This window comes from Rhinatrema bivittatum, unplaced genomic scaffold (genome assembly GCF_901001135.1).
Source record: "Rhinatrema bivittatum unplaced genomic scaffold, aRhiBiv1.1, whole genome shotgun sequence".
Classification (NCBI taxonomy): domain Eukaryota; kingdom Metazoa; phylum Chordata; class Amphibia; order Gymnophiona; family Rhinatrematidae; genus Rhinatrema; species Rhinatrema bivittatum.
In genome coordinates, this window is record NW_021820341.1 from 4780 (window position 1) to 18385 (window position 13606).

General features: G+C 48.9%; 2 non-coding genes across 2 annotated transcripts; both read left to right on the forward strand.

Annotated features, from left to right (window-relative positions):
- Positions 1-10149: 10149 nt before the first annotated feature.
- TRNAV-UAC lies at positions 10150-10222 on the forward strand. The gene has a single exon. It is a non-coding gene; the product is annotated as a tRNA-Val (tRNA).
- Positions 10223-10744: 522 nt separating this feature from the next.
- TRNAV-CAC lies at positions 10745-10817 on the forward strand. The gene has a single exon. It is a non-coding gene; the product is annotated as a tRNA-Val (tRNA).
- Positions 10818-13606: the final 2789 nt, after the last annotated feature.

Consider the following 13606-nt stretch of genomic DNA (forward strand, 5'->3'; position numbering starts at 1 on the left):
AGGGCTCCGAGAGTGGAGGAAGGCCGGGAGGCGGAGCACAGCGGGTGTTGAAGAGAAGTCTTCGCCCTGGAAACCCGAGACCTCCCCAAGAGGGGCCTGTAGAGGTCCGGGTCGCTGGGTCTTAGGAGAAGCGCTGAGGTCAGTGCTGGCAGTAAACGAGAGGAGTCGAGATGAAGTCCGAAGGTCGTGGCTGGCTGAAGACAAGAGGAGACGAGGTGTAGTCCGAAGGTGGTGGCTGGCTGAAGACAAGAGGAGGCGAGGTGAAGTCCGAAGGTCGTGGCTGGCTGAAGACAAGAGGAGTCAAGGTGAAGTCCGAAGTCGGGTCAGCAGAGGCGGAAGCAGGCAGGAAGCGAGGAGAAGGAACAGGAAAGACCGGAACTGGAGCGAGGGTCAGCAGGAACTGGAGCAGGATCAGCAGGAACTGGAGCAAGGGTCAGCAGGAACTGGAGCAGGATCAGCAGGAACTGGAGCAGGATCAGCAGGAACTGGAGCAAGGATCTCCAGGAACGCAACTAACACTCAGAGAGTGACCTCGTTGCAAGGCAAGGCTGAGGACACAGACGCCGACTTAAATAGTCTGCCGGCGTCTGACGTCAGAGAAGGGGCGGTTCAGCACTTCCGGGTGCTGGACCTACAAGTGCCGGCCCTTCGCGCGCAGCGCGTTCCCCGGCGGGGGGAGGAGCCGCGTTCAGGCCCTGACGGCGTCTCCACGAGGGAGACGCCGCTGCCATGCGGCCAGGAAGGCCTTTCAGCGCGCGGTTCGCGGTGCGAACGGGGAGCCGGAGACAAGGTAAGGACCCGGTCGCTAACTTAGCGACCGGGACCGCAACAGTACCCCCTCCTTTACGCCCCCTCTTCAAAGGCCCAGGCTTGCCAGGATGATCGGCGTGGAATAGTTGTAACAGAGATTTGTCCAAAATGTTGCGAGCAGGTTCCCAAGTATTGTCTTCATCCCCGCATCCCTCCCAAGCTAGCAAGTACTCCCAACGTCTGTTGGCGAAACGAGAATCCAAGACTTCTCGTACTTGGAAGGTAGGGTCCTCGGCTGTGGGAGCAGAGGTAGGATCAGGCGGGCTCTGGTGGAACCTGGAAAGGACTACTGGTTTCAGGAGAGAGACGTGGAAAACGTTATGAATGCGTAACGTGGTAGGCAGACGCAGACGATAGGACACCAGCCCCACTCTCTCCGCTACCCGAAAAGGACCACAGAACTTAGGTGCTAGCTTCTTCGATGGCTGTCTTAAATGGATGTGCTTGGTACTGAGCCACACTCTGTCTCCAGGTAGGAAGATAGGTGCGGGTGTCCGATGGCGATCACTGTAGCATTTAGAGGTGAGTGCAGACCTACGAAGCCTCCGTTGGGTAGATATCCAGAGTGTACCCAACTGCTGGGCAGTAAGCTGCGCCGCAGGTGAGGAGACCGGCACAGGCACGGGCAAAGGTGGTTTGAGTTGCTTTCCATATACGATTTGGAAGGGTGATCTTCCTGTTGCTGCGTGTACTTGATTGTTGTAGGCGAACTCTGCCCACGGTAACAGTTCCACCCAATTATCTTGTTTGTGGTTGGTGAAAGCTCGTAGGAACAGTTTTAGAGAACGGTTCATCCGTTCTGTTTGCCCGTTACTTTGCGGGTGGAAGGCGGTAGAGAAACTGAGTTGTATTTCAAACTTTTTGCAAAGAGCCCTCCAATACCTGGCTGTAAATTGTGGGCCTCTGTCCGAGACTATGTCTTGAGGCAAGCCGTGGATACGGAATATGTGATGAGTAAATAACAGGGCTAGCTCGGTTGCGGAGGGTAGTTTGGGTAGTGGCACGAAATGGACCATCTTAGAAAAACGGTCCACGGTAACCCAAATTACCGTCTTGCCTTGAGACGAGGGTAGATCTACTACAAAGTCCGTGGCGATGTGAGTCCACGGTTCCGTAGGTACGGGCAATGGTTGTAAGAGTCCTCTCGGGGAACCAACCAGAGGTTTCTGCATGGCACACGTAGGACAGGAGCTAACGTAGAGAGAGACATCCCTTCGAAGGCCGGGCCACCAGTAGAAGCGATTTATGAGATCCAGGGTTCGCTCCCTACCTGCATGCCCTCCGGACAGGAGTCATGCCCCCAAGACAGGACCTTCCTTCGAAGTTTCTTGGGTACGACGGTTCTCGTGGTTGAATCTAGTGTAGTAAGGGCGAGATGGACACGTGCGGGATCCAGAATATGTTGTAGTTCCTCCTCCTCCTCAGGTTGAGCATTACGGGACAGAGCGTCGGCTCGGATGTTTTTCTCTGCGGGTCGATATTTGAGAATGAAGTCGAAGCGACTGAAGAAAAGGGACCACCTGGCTTGACGCGGGTTCAGGCGTTGAGCATGGGCTAAAAACTCTAAGTTCTTGTGGTCTGTATACACTGTGATGGTGTGATTGGCTCCTTCAAGCCACTGCCTCCATTCTTCGAATGCGAGTTTAATTGCTAGAAGTTCTTTATCTCCGATACCGTAGTTGTATTCGGCTGGGGAGAATTTTTTAGAGAAATAGGAGCATGGCATCAGTTTGCCAGAAGCATCGTGTTGACTAAGGACAGCCCCGACGGCTAAGCTGGAAGCATCAACTTCCACAATGAATGGATGCAGTGGGTTTGGATGGTGCAAGCAGGAAGCCTTTAAAAAAGCTTGCTTCAAGTCTTCAAAAGCTACGCATGCGTCTTCAGGCCAGTCTTGAGCGTTGGCCCCCTTACGAGTGAGAGCGGTGAGTGGGGCGACTTTGAGAGAGTAGTGAGGAATGAAGTGCCGGTAGAAATTAGCGAATCCGAGGAATCGCTGGAGAGCCTTCAGCCCGAGGGACGGGGCCAATTAGTGATAGCCGAGACCTTCTCGGGATCCATTTGGAACCCCGAGGAGGAGACAATGTATCCCAAGAAGGGAAGCGATTCACAGTCGAACTGGCACTTCTCTAGTTTAGCGTATAGATGATTTTCTCTTAAGGCCTGTAGAACGAGTCTGACATGTTGTCGATGGGTGATTGGGTCTTGGGAATAAATCAGAACATCGTCCAGGTAAACAATGACGAAAGAGTGGAGCATTTCCCGGAGTACCTCGTTCATGAGATTTTGGAAGACGGCTGGGGCGTTGCACAACCCAAACGGCATTACCAAATACTCATAATGTCCGTCACGGGTGTTAAAACGCCGTCTTCCACTCATCTCCCGGGCGTATACGCACAAGATTGTAAGCTCCACGAAGGTCAAGTTTAGAAAAAACCTTCGCTCCTTGTAGTCTGTCAAGTAACTCAGGTATCAAGGGGAGCGGGTAACGGTCCTTTTTGGTGATGGTGTTCAACCCTCTGTAGTCGATGCAGGGTCTAAGGGTGCCGTCCTTCTTAGCTACAAAGAAGAACCCTGCCCCAGCAGGAGAGTGTGAAGGGCGAATGAAGCCTTTAGCGAGGTTTTCCGTAATATAGTCGGACATAGCTCGGGTCTCCGGTAGTGACAGCGGGTAGACACGGCCGCGCGGGGGAGTGGTGCCCGGGAGAAGTTCAATGGCACAATCAAATGGGCCGGTGACATGGAAGGACCTCCGCTTTTTGCTTAGAGAACACATCGGAGTAATCCTGATACGGTGAAGGGAGTTTGATGGCTGCCTGGCAAAGAGGAATCGAGGATTTCAGGGGAAATTCAAGGCAGTTTTGGAAGCAATAAGAGCTCCATTGAGCAATCTGGAGAGAGTCCCAATGTATTAGGGATGTGAATCGTTTTTCAACGATTAAAATTATCGTCCGATAATGTTTATATCGTCTTAAATCGTTATAGAACACGATACAATAGAAATTCTAACGATTTATCGTTAAAAATCGTTAAATCGTGTTAGTGCGCACTAACTCGAGTTAGTGCGCACTAACTCCCCGTTAGTGCGCACTAACTCGATTTAGTGCGCACTAACTGAAAATGATACAAATAAACACTTTCCAGGTCACTGAAGGTCAGTTAGGAATGAATATGTGTTCCTATTGGCTGGCTGCCCTCTTATCTATTGATGTTACCAAGGTTACCACTGAGGTGATGGTTGGGGGGATGGGAAATGGAACTGGAAACTAACGAACACCAACAGAAAATGAAACAAAGTGTTCACACTTCCCAGGTCAGTAAAGGTCACTTAGGAATGAATATGTATGTATGTATTCCTATTGGCTGGCTGTGCTCTTATCTATTGATGTTACCAAGGCTAATACTGAGGTAATGGTTGGGGGGATGTGAAATGAAAACAGTTGGAAGCTTGACAAAAAAAGTAATGTAATGATCAGCACTCACGTGACTAGAACTTGTTTGTTTATTATTTTTGTTAGCAGGCACCTGAAATGCTAGTGCATGTTGAATTTGCCAATCACTGTGCATTTTAGAAAGGTGGTCCTGGCTGGAACTGTACACAGTTCAAATATATGTAATTGATTGTTGGTAAGTGTATTTTTTAAGTAGCCACACTGGCACAAGTATGTTTACTTTTCCTCCTACTTAACTCACTAGCTCAGCTTTGTAAGAAGGGCTTCTCTGCTTGTGTGTTGTTTTTGTTTGGTGTGAGGAGAGCAGAAACATCAGATCTTTATTCAATCTACTACAGTCATCTCTTACAGTGCCCTATCCCTATTAATACCAGGAGTGTTGTGATCTTCCTGCACACAGTGCCCTAACCCTGATACCAGTCTGAGACAGCTCCCTCCCTGCATTACTAGTGAGAGGCTGGCTTCACAGACAGGGGGGAGCTGCCTGACCCTCACTCCTGACTTCCCCCATGTCCCAGCTAGTGAATGGTGTGTGGGTGAGGGGGGGGAGGATGGTGAAGTCTGAGACAGCTCCCTCCCTGCATTACTAGTGAGAGGCTGGCTTCACAGACAGGGGGAGCTGCCTGACCCTCACTCCTGACTTCCCCCATGTCCCAGCTAGTGAATGGTGTGTGGGTGAGGGGGGGGGGAGGATGGTGAAGTCTGAGACAGCTCCCTCCCTGCATTACTAGTGAGAGGCTGGCTTCACAGACAGGGGGGAGCTGCCTGACCCTCACTCCTGACTTCCCCCATGTCCCAGCTAGTGAATGGTGTGTGGGTGAGGGGGGGGGGGAGGATGGTGAAGTCTGAGACAGCTCCCTCCCTGCATTACTAGTGAGAGGCTGGCTTCACAGACAGGGGGGAGCTGCCTGACCCTCACTCCTGACTTCCCCCATGTCCCAGCTAGTGAATGGTGTGTGGGTGAGGGGGGGGGGAGGATGGTGAAGTCTGAGACAGCTCCCTCCCTGCATTACTAGTGAGAGGCTGGCTTCACAGACAGGGGGGAGCTGCCTGACCCTCACTCCTGACTTCCCCCATGTCCCAGCTAGTGAATGGTGTGTGGGTGAGGGGGGGGGAGGATGGTGAAGTCTGAGACAGCTCCCTCCCTGCATTACTAGTGAGAGGCTGGCTTCACAGACAGGGGGGAGCTGCCTGACCCTCACTCCTGACTTCCCCCATGTCCCAGCTAGTGAATGGTGTGTGGGTGAGGGGGGGGGGGGGAGGATGGTGAAGTCTGAGACAGCTCCCTCCCTGCATTACTAGTGAGAGGCTGGCTTCACAGACAGGGGGGAGCTGCCTGACCCTCACTCCTGACTTCCCCCATGTCCCAGCTAGTGAATGGTGTGTGGGTGAGGGGGGGGGGAGGATGGTGAAGTCTGAGACAGCTCCCTCCCTGCATTACTAGTGAGAGGCTGGCTTCACAGACAGGGGGGAGCTGCCTGACCCTCACTCCTGACTTCCCCCATGTCCCAGCTAGTGAATGGTGTGTGGGTGAGGGGGGGGGGAGGATGGTGAAGTCTGAGACAGCTCCCTCCCTGCATTACTAGTGAGAGGCTGGCTTCACAGACAGGGGGGAGCTGCCTGACCCTCACTCCTGACTTCCCCCATGTCCCAGCTAGTGAATGGTGTGTGGGTGAGGGGGGGGGGGGGGAGGATGGTGAAGTCTGAGACAGCTCCCTCCCTGCATTACTAGTGAGAGGCTGGCTTCACAGACAGGGGGGAGCTGCCTGACCCTCACTCCTCCGGGGTATTGTGATCTTCCTGCACACAGTGCCCTATCCCTGATACCAGGGGTGTTGTGATCTTCCTGCATGCAGTGCCCTATCCCTATTAATACCAGGAGTGTTGTGATCTTCCTGCATGCAGTGCCCTATCCCTATTAATACCAGGAGTGTTGTGATCTTCCTGCATGCAGTGCCCTATCCCTGATACCGGGATGTGTGCAAGAAGATCACAACACCCCCGGTATCAGGAATAGGGCACTGTGTGCAGGAAGATCACAACACCCCCAGTATCAGGAATAGGGCACTGTGTGCAGGAAGATCACAACACCCCTGGTATTAGGGATAGGGCACTGTGTGCAGGAAGATCACAACACTCCTGGTATTAATAGGGATAGGGCACTGTGTGCAGGAAGATCACAATACCCCTGGTATCAGGGTTAGGGCACAAGTTCTAGTCACATTGACTGATCACATTACTTGTTTTGTCAAGCTACCAACTGTTTCCATTTCCCATCCCCCATATACTGTCAGTAGGAAACTTGGTAACATGAATAAATAAGAGGGCAGCCAATAGGAATACATATTCATTCCTAAACTGACCTTAACTGACCTGAAAAGTGTCAAATTGTATCATTTTCAGTTAGTGCGCACTAACTCCCAGTTAGTGCGCACTAACGGGAGTTAGTGCGCACTAACTCGAGTTAGTGCGCACTAATCGGAAAAAAACGATTTTTTAACGATTTTTTAACTAAAAAATCGTGCCTAAGACGATTTTCTTGCCCTGCCACACGATTTCTATCGTTAAGACGATATGGAAAACGATTCACATCCCTACAATGTATCATAGGAGCATGCAGCTGTAACCATGGTAGTCCTAAGACCACAGGATGCACAGTCCTTTCGAGCAGCAGAAAAGAGATTTCCTCGGTATGAAGAAGTCCAGTACGTAGAGTCAGAGGTCTCGTGAGCTCAGTAATGTCACCAGGAAGAGGAGTTCCTTGGATGGAGGTGACTCGCAGAGGCGGTTCTTTAGGAACCGTAGAGAGTCCAAGTTGGTAAGCCAAATCTTTTAGAATGAAGTTCCCCCCGGCTCCAGAATCTACAAAAGCGAGGGTTTGGAAGGAGCCACCAGGGTACTCCAACGTAACAGGAACCGTGCATTGAGGAGCAGGGTTGACACAGCCTAGGGGAAGCTCCTCCCATCCATCTAGGCTCGGGCGTTTTCCGGCCTCTCTGGGCACTGAGCCAAGAGATGACCCTTGGCCCCGCAGTATAGGCACAACCCTTGAGTACGGCGTCGTCTCCTTTCTTCCTCGGATAGATGCGTGCGCCCGATCTGCATAGGTTCCTCCGTAGAGGGGTTGCTGAGAGAAGACTGCGTCCTGGAAGTGGCAGTCAAGGGTCTAGAGAAGTTAGGCGCCAAAGAGACAGGACGACGAAGTACTCGGCCCTCCTTGGCTCGTTGCTGGAGGCGACGGTCGATTTTCCCAGCAAGGTCTATAACCTCATTCAGAGAGCTGGGAATGTCCCGAGCCATCAGCTCATCCTTAATGCGGCCTGCGAGGCCCTCAAGGAAAATGCCTCGCAGACAATCATCTTGCCAGCTGAGTTCCATAGCTAGAGTGCGGAATTCAATGGCGTAATCTGCCAGGGTTCGAGTCCCTTGTCTCAACTGTAGGATTTCGGTGGTGGCAGTAGTCAGGCGAGCAGGCTCATCAAAGGTTTGTTTGAAATGAGCCACAAACCGAGGCAAGTCCTGCAACATAGGATCCTGATGCTCCCACATGGGTGATGCCCACAGCATGGCCTTCCCATCAAGTAGGGAGAGGATATAGGCCACTTTGACAGCATCTGAAGGAAACTGCCCCGGAAGCAAGGAGAATCGGATAAAGCACTGGTTCAAGAAGGCTCTACAGGTCTTGGCGTCCCCGGTATAACGAGTAGGCGCAGGAAGCTGAGTCTGTGCTGGCGGCTGCGGTGCTGGTACCGGGGGTGGAGGTTGAACCACCTCAGGAGGACTAGCGTCCAAACGAGTGGCGAGGCGATCGACTGTAGCAGCTAGCATTTCTAGGCAGTGCTGCTGCTGCTGAATTCTCTGGGCCATTCCGGGAATGGCTTGCAAGCCGGCTGCGTCCGCCGGGTCCATGGCCTTGCAAACTGTTGTGGATAGAAATTGTCAGTGGACCCTTGGGCCGGCCGAGTGGAGCGAGGGCTCCGAGAGTGGAGGAAGGCCGGGAGGCGGAGCACAGCGGGTGTTGAAGAGAAGTCTTCGCCCTGGAAACCCGAGACCTCCCCAAGAGGGGCCTGTAGAGGTCCGGGTCGCTGGGTCTTAGGAGAAGCGCTGAGGTCAGTGCTGGCAGTAAACGAGAGGAGTCGAGATGAAGTCCGAAGGTCGTGGCTGGCTGAAGACAAGAGGAGACGAGGTGTAGTCCGAAGGTGGTGGCTGGCTGAAGACAAGAGGAGGCGAGGTGAAGTCCGAAGGTCGTGGCTGGCTGAAGACAAGAGGAGTCAAGGTGAAGTCCGAAGTCGGGTCAGCAGAGGCGGAAGCAGGCAGGAAGCGAGGAGAAGGAACAGGAAAGACCGGAACTGGAGCGAGGGTCAGCAGGAACTGGAGCAGGATCAGCAGGAACTGGAGCAAGGGTCAGCAGGAACTGGAGCAGGATCAGCAGAAAATGGAGCAGGATCAGCAGGAACTGGAGCAAGGATCTCCAGGAACGCAACTAACACTCAGAGAGTGACCTCGTTGCAAGGCAAGGCTGAGGACACAGACGCCGACTTAAATAGTCTGCCGGCGTCTGACGTCAGAGAAGGGGCGGTTCAGCACTTCCGGGTGCTGGACCTACAAGTGCCGGCCCTTCGCGCGCGCGCGTTCCCCGGCGGGGGGAGGAGCCGCGTTCAGGCCCTGACGGCGTCTCCACGAGGGAGACGCCGCTGCCATGCGGCCAGGAAGGCCTTTCAGCGCGCGGTTCGCGGTGCGAACGGGGAGCCCGGAGACAAGGTAAGGACCCGGTCGCTAACTTAGCGACCGGGACCGCAACACTCCTAGGTCTCTCACTTGTGTAGTTTTTAGTAAGGCTGGATGAGTGGGGGTGGAGAAGCTGTTCTCTGTTGTGATGAGTAATAGTTCCGTTTTGGATGAGTTTAGTACCAGGTTGAGGCTTGTGAGAAGCTGTTTGATATTTTGGAGGCATGTTTCCCAATGAGACAGTGTTTTCGCGAGGGACTCCTTGATGGGGATCAGGACCTGGATATCATCTTGTGTTAATGGGCTGCCACAGCAAAAATCCTTACCAACAATTCAGAGAGACCTCAGAGCTATGCTTTCACACAGACAATGTCTAGAGAAACAATGCAGAGCAAGGCTGTGACATGCTCATTCTTCAAACTCAGCATCACTGTAACCCGCTCTGCGGCATTATAGGAGACTAGGAAAATGCTCCGCTGCGATACATCATAACTCTCATTGCTTGACGGAATGCCAATCCGTCCCTTCTCTGCAACCTGCCCGCTCCACAGTGTATGAACCTTTCTCCATACATTTGCAACTGTTGCTATGCCTATGATTTCCATGGGTCTTTTGACTATAATTGCTTATAGAAATCATTCTGTTTGACAGAAATGAAACAAATAGGATTCCTTTAGTTCACGGGTCCCCTTCAGCTCATTTTGGACCCTAAGAGTTTAGAGTCAGAGTTTAAAGCTTTTAAAAAAGCTCTAAAAGCATGGCTTTTCGAACAGGCTTATATTGACTATCTTGAAAAAAAGGACTAATTGGTTTAAAGAAACATTATTTTTATCTTTGTTTTATGTTCATTTATTAATAATTGATTAACAATTTTATTTTTTATCATATTTTACTGTACCTTTTAGATATTTCAGTTTGATTTTATGATTTTGTAACATGTAAACCGTTGTGATGTATATTATAAACGATGGTATACAAGAATTTTTAATAAATAAAATAAATAAATAAAAAAGAAACAAGTTGGCCCCACTGATTTCATTTTTATATTTTGTTTTCAATGAATGCACTTCTCTAGCTGAGATGCTTGTTCAATTAGTCCTCCTTTAGTCGCGCATCAAGGGTTCGACAGTTGCTCACAGATTAAAAGAAGTGGTCAGTTGGTTCCATAGTGTAGTGGGTATCACATTTGCTTTACACGCAGAAGGGCCTGGGTTCAATCCCCAGTGGAGCCATTTTTAACTTGCTGCAGAAACAGGCATGAGTCTGAGTGCAAGGATTACTTAGATACCGAAAAAGCAAGTTGAAGACCAATGGGTTCCACATATGTGCAGTGGAAACCCCACCTGTCAGGTTTTCAGGATACCCATGATCTATATGCAGATGCACGATCTATATGCAGATTTACAGGCCCTTCCTTCTATGCTTGCTACTTGATCTCATGCGAATTCATAGCAGATATCGTCTTCCCCAGAAGAAGTGTGGGAATGGTTACTGGAGACGAAATAAGGAAGCTTTAGGTAAACTCCTAAGCCAACACCTTGTGTGGTAAAAAGAATTCAGCAGTGACTCTAGTAAAACACATTTTTCATGGTAGATGGGATGGCTCTTGGAAGATCTATTTTTTGCCAAGAGTAAAAAATGTTAGAATGTGAATGGTGGCTGAGGCGATTATCCCATGAATTATTCAAACAGTATTCTAAAATAACTGGATAGGTGTTTGAAAGTGTAATAAAGAAGAGATCAGACAAGGAAATGGTTCCATGGTGTAGAGGTTATCACATCTGTTTCACACACAGAAGGTCTTGGGTTCAAGTCCCAATGGAGCCACTTTATGTTTCTAGCAGTGGATGAGCATTTTATAGATGTTCAGCCATCAGCTGTATTGGTGTCAGTGAATGCTTGCATTGTTATGGGACCTTGTTAGGAACAGCTTGGGAGCAATCCTACAAAGATCTTGCAAGCACAGCTATCCAGGAGGGTTGAGTGCAATAGGAGACAGTGACGATAACTGTCTTGCACTAGTCCTGTTGTCCCTGAGGTGGTCGTACCCTGTGATGGACTGCAACAGTATATCCTTGGCAGTATTGGCTGGAATGACAGGGCAGAATGAATGCAAAAGTTGGTCATTTCCCTGCAGTTACTCTCTGAGAGAAAATTAGCATTTGTAGAAAGACCTCAGGTGCTAGTGGAGGATCCTCAAAACATCTTGCTTCACTTTTATCCTTGTAGTTCTATTTTCAAGCCCTCATTCTCTACTAGCTGCAGGGGCTGGCTATCAAGGGCATTTATTTCAGAACTGCCCCTTTTTCTAACTTTAACTGCTGCTTCTCTCCTGTCCTGGGGCATTGCTATTGAAACCTGTTCCATTTCTCTGTCACAGACAGGCTTCACAATACAGGCTGTTATGCTGCACTTTCTGGCCTGCCTTCACTGCTCGCTTATGCCCAGTACTACCTAGCTCCCACTGCCCACAATGTGCCCACTGGCAGTCATACAGAGAATAAATAACTAATCTGAAGTGTAGCTAAGGCTTCAATCACGAAAAAGGAAAAACAGAACAGCAAGCAAAGCAACACAAATCTACAATGATGCAGAGATATTGTGATGCCATGCTGCCTCCATGGTTTGTTTTCCTGTCTTTATTTATTTATTTATTTTATTTAAGTTTTTTATATACCAACATTCAAGACAGTAGTCCCATCATGCTGGTTCACATGAAACAGGAGTGCAAAATAAGCTTAAACTTGAACAATAGTGCGGAAAAAGCAGTTACATGTAACAGGGGAAAAAAAACTTGGAGTAAGAAGGAAAAAAGGAAAAGGAGAACCAGATAATTACATATAATTACATTGTAAGAGGTAGCTAATAGTGATATTGGTGGTGATGTGTGTTGATTGTTATGAGTTAAATAATATTGGAGTTAGGAAAAGCCTGCATGAACAGCCAGGTCTTGAGTCTTTTCTTGAAAGTTGAGAGGCTGGGTTCCGTTCTATGATCTGGGGGGATGGAGTTCCATAAGGTAGGGCCGGCTGTAGAGAAGGCCCGATCTCTTAGCGTAATGTGTCTGGTAGTTTTGGCTGGGGGTACTTGAAGTGATCCTTTGTAAGCATCTCTTGTCGGTCTTGTTGAGGTGTGCAATCGGAGGGGGAAATGAAGGTCAATTGGGGCTAGTTGATGGATGTTTTTGTATATGGTGAGAATGGCCTTGTAGATTATTGTGAAGTGGATGGGTAGCCAGTGGAGGCCCATTAGGATAGGGGTTATGTGGTCTCTTCTCCTGGTGTTAGTGAGTATACGGGCAGAGGCATTTTGAACCATTTGCAGTGGTTTGGTGTGTGATGAGGGGAGACCAAGCAAGATGGTGTTACAATAGTCCAGCTTTGCGAAGATGATTGATTGTAGAATCGTTCTAAAGTCATGAGTGTGGAACAGAGGTCTTATTCTTTTCAGCACTTGGAGTTTATAAAAGCAGTCTTTGGTGGTTTTGTTGATGGTAGCTTTCAGGTTCAGTCGATTGTCAATTAGAACTCCTAGGTCTCTCACTTGTGTAGTTTTTAGTAAGGCTGGATGAGTGGGGGTGGAGAAGCTGTTCTCTGTTGTGATGAGTAATAGTTCCGTTTTGGATGAGTTTAGTACCAGGTTGAGGCTTGTGAGAAGCTGTTTGATATTTTGGAGGCATGTTTCCCAATGAGACAGTGTTTTCGCGAGGGACTCCTTGATGGGGATCAGGACCTGGATATCATCTTGTGTTAATGGGCTGCCACAGCAAAAATCCTTACCAACAATTCAGAGAGACCTCAGAGCTATGCTTTCACACAGACAATGTCTAGAGAAACAATGCAGAGCAAGGCTGTGACATGCTCATTCTTCAAACTCAGCATCACTGTAACCCGCTCTGCGGCATTATAGGAGACTAGGAAAATGCTCCGCTGCGATACATCATAACTCTCATTGCTTGACGGAATGCCAATCCGTCCCTTCTCTGCAGCCTGCCCGCTCCACAGTGTATGAACCTTTCTCCATACATTTGCAACTGTTGCTATGCCTATGATTTCCATGGGTCTTTTGACTATAATTGCTTATAGAAATCATTCTGTTTGACAGAAATGAAACAAATAGGATTCCTTTAGTTCACGGGTCCCCTTCAGCTCATTTTGGACCCTAAGAGTTTAGAGTCAGAGTTTAAAGCTTTTAAAAAAGCTCTAAAAGCATGGCTTTTCGAACAGGCTTATATTGACTATCTTGAAAAAAAGGACTAATTGGTTTAAAGAAACATTATTTTTATCTTTGTTTTATGTTCATTTATTAATAATTGATTAACAATTTTATTTTTTATCATATTTTACTGTACCTTTTAGATATTTCAGTTTGATTTTATGATTTTGTAACATGTAAACCGTTGTGATGTATATTATGAACGATGGTATACAAGAATTTTTAATAAATGAAATAAATAAATAAATAAAAATGAAACAAGTTGGCCCCACTGATTTCATTTTTATATTTTGTTTTCAATGAATGCACTTCTCTAGCTGAGATGCTTGTTCAATTAGTCCTCCTTTAGTCGCGCATCAAGGGTTCGACAGTTGCTCACAGATTAAAAGAAGTGGTCAGTT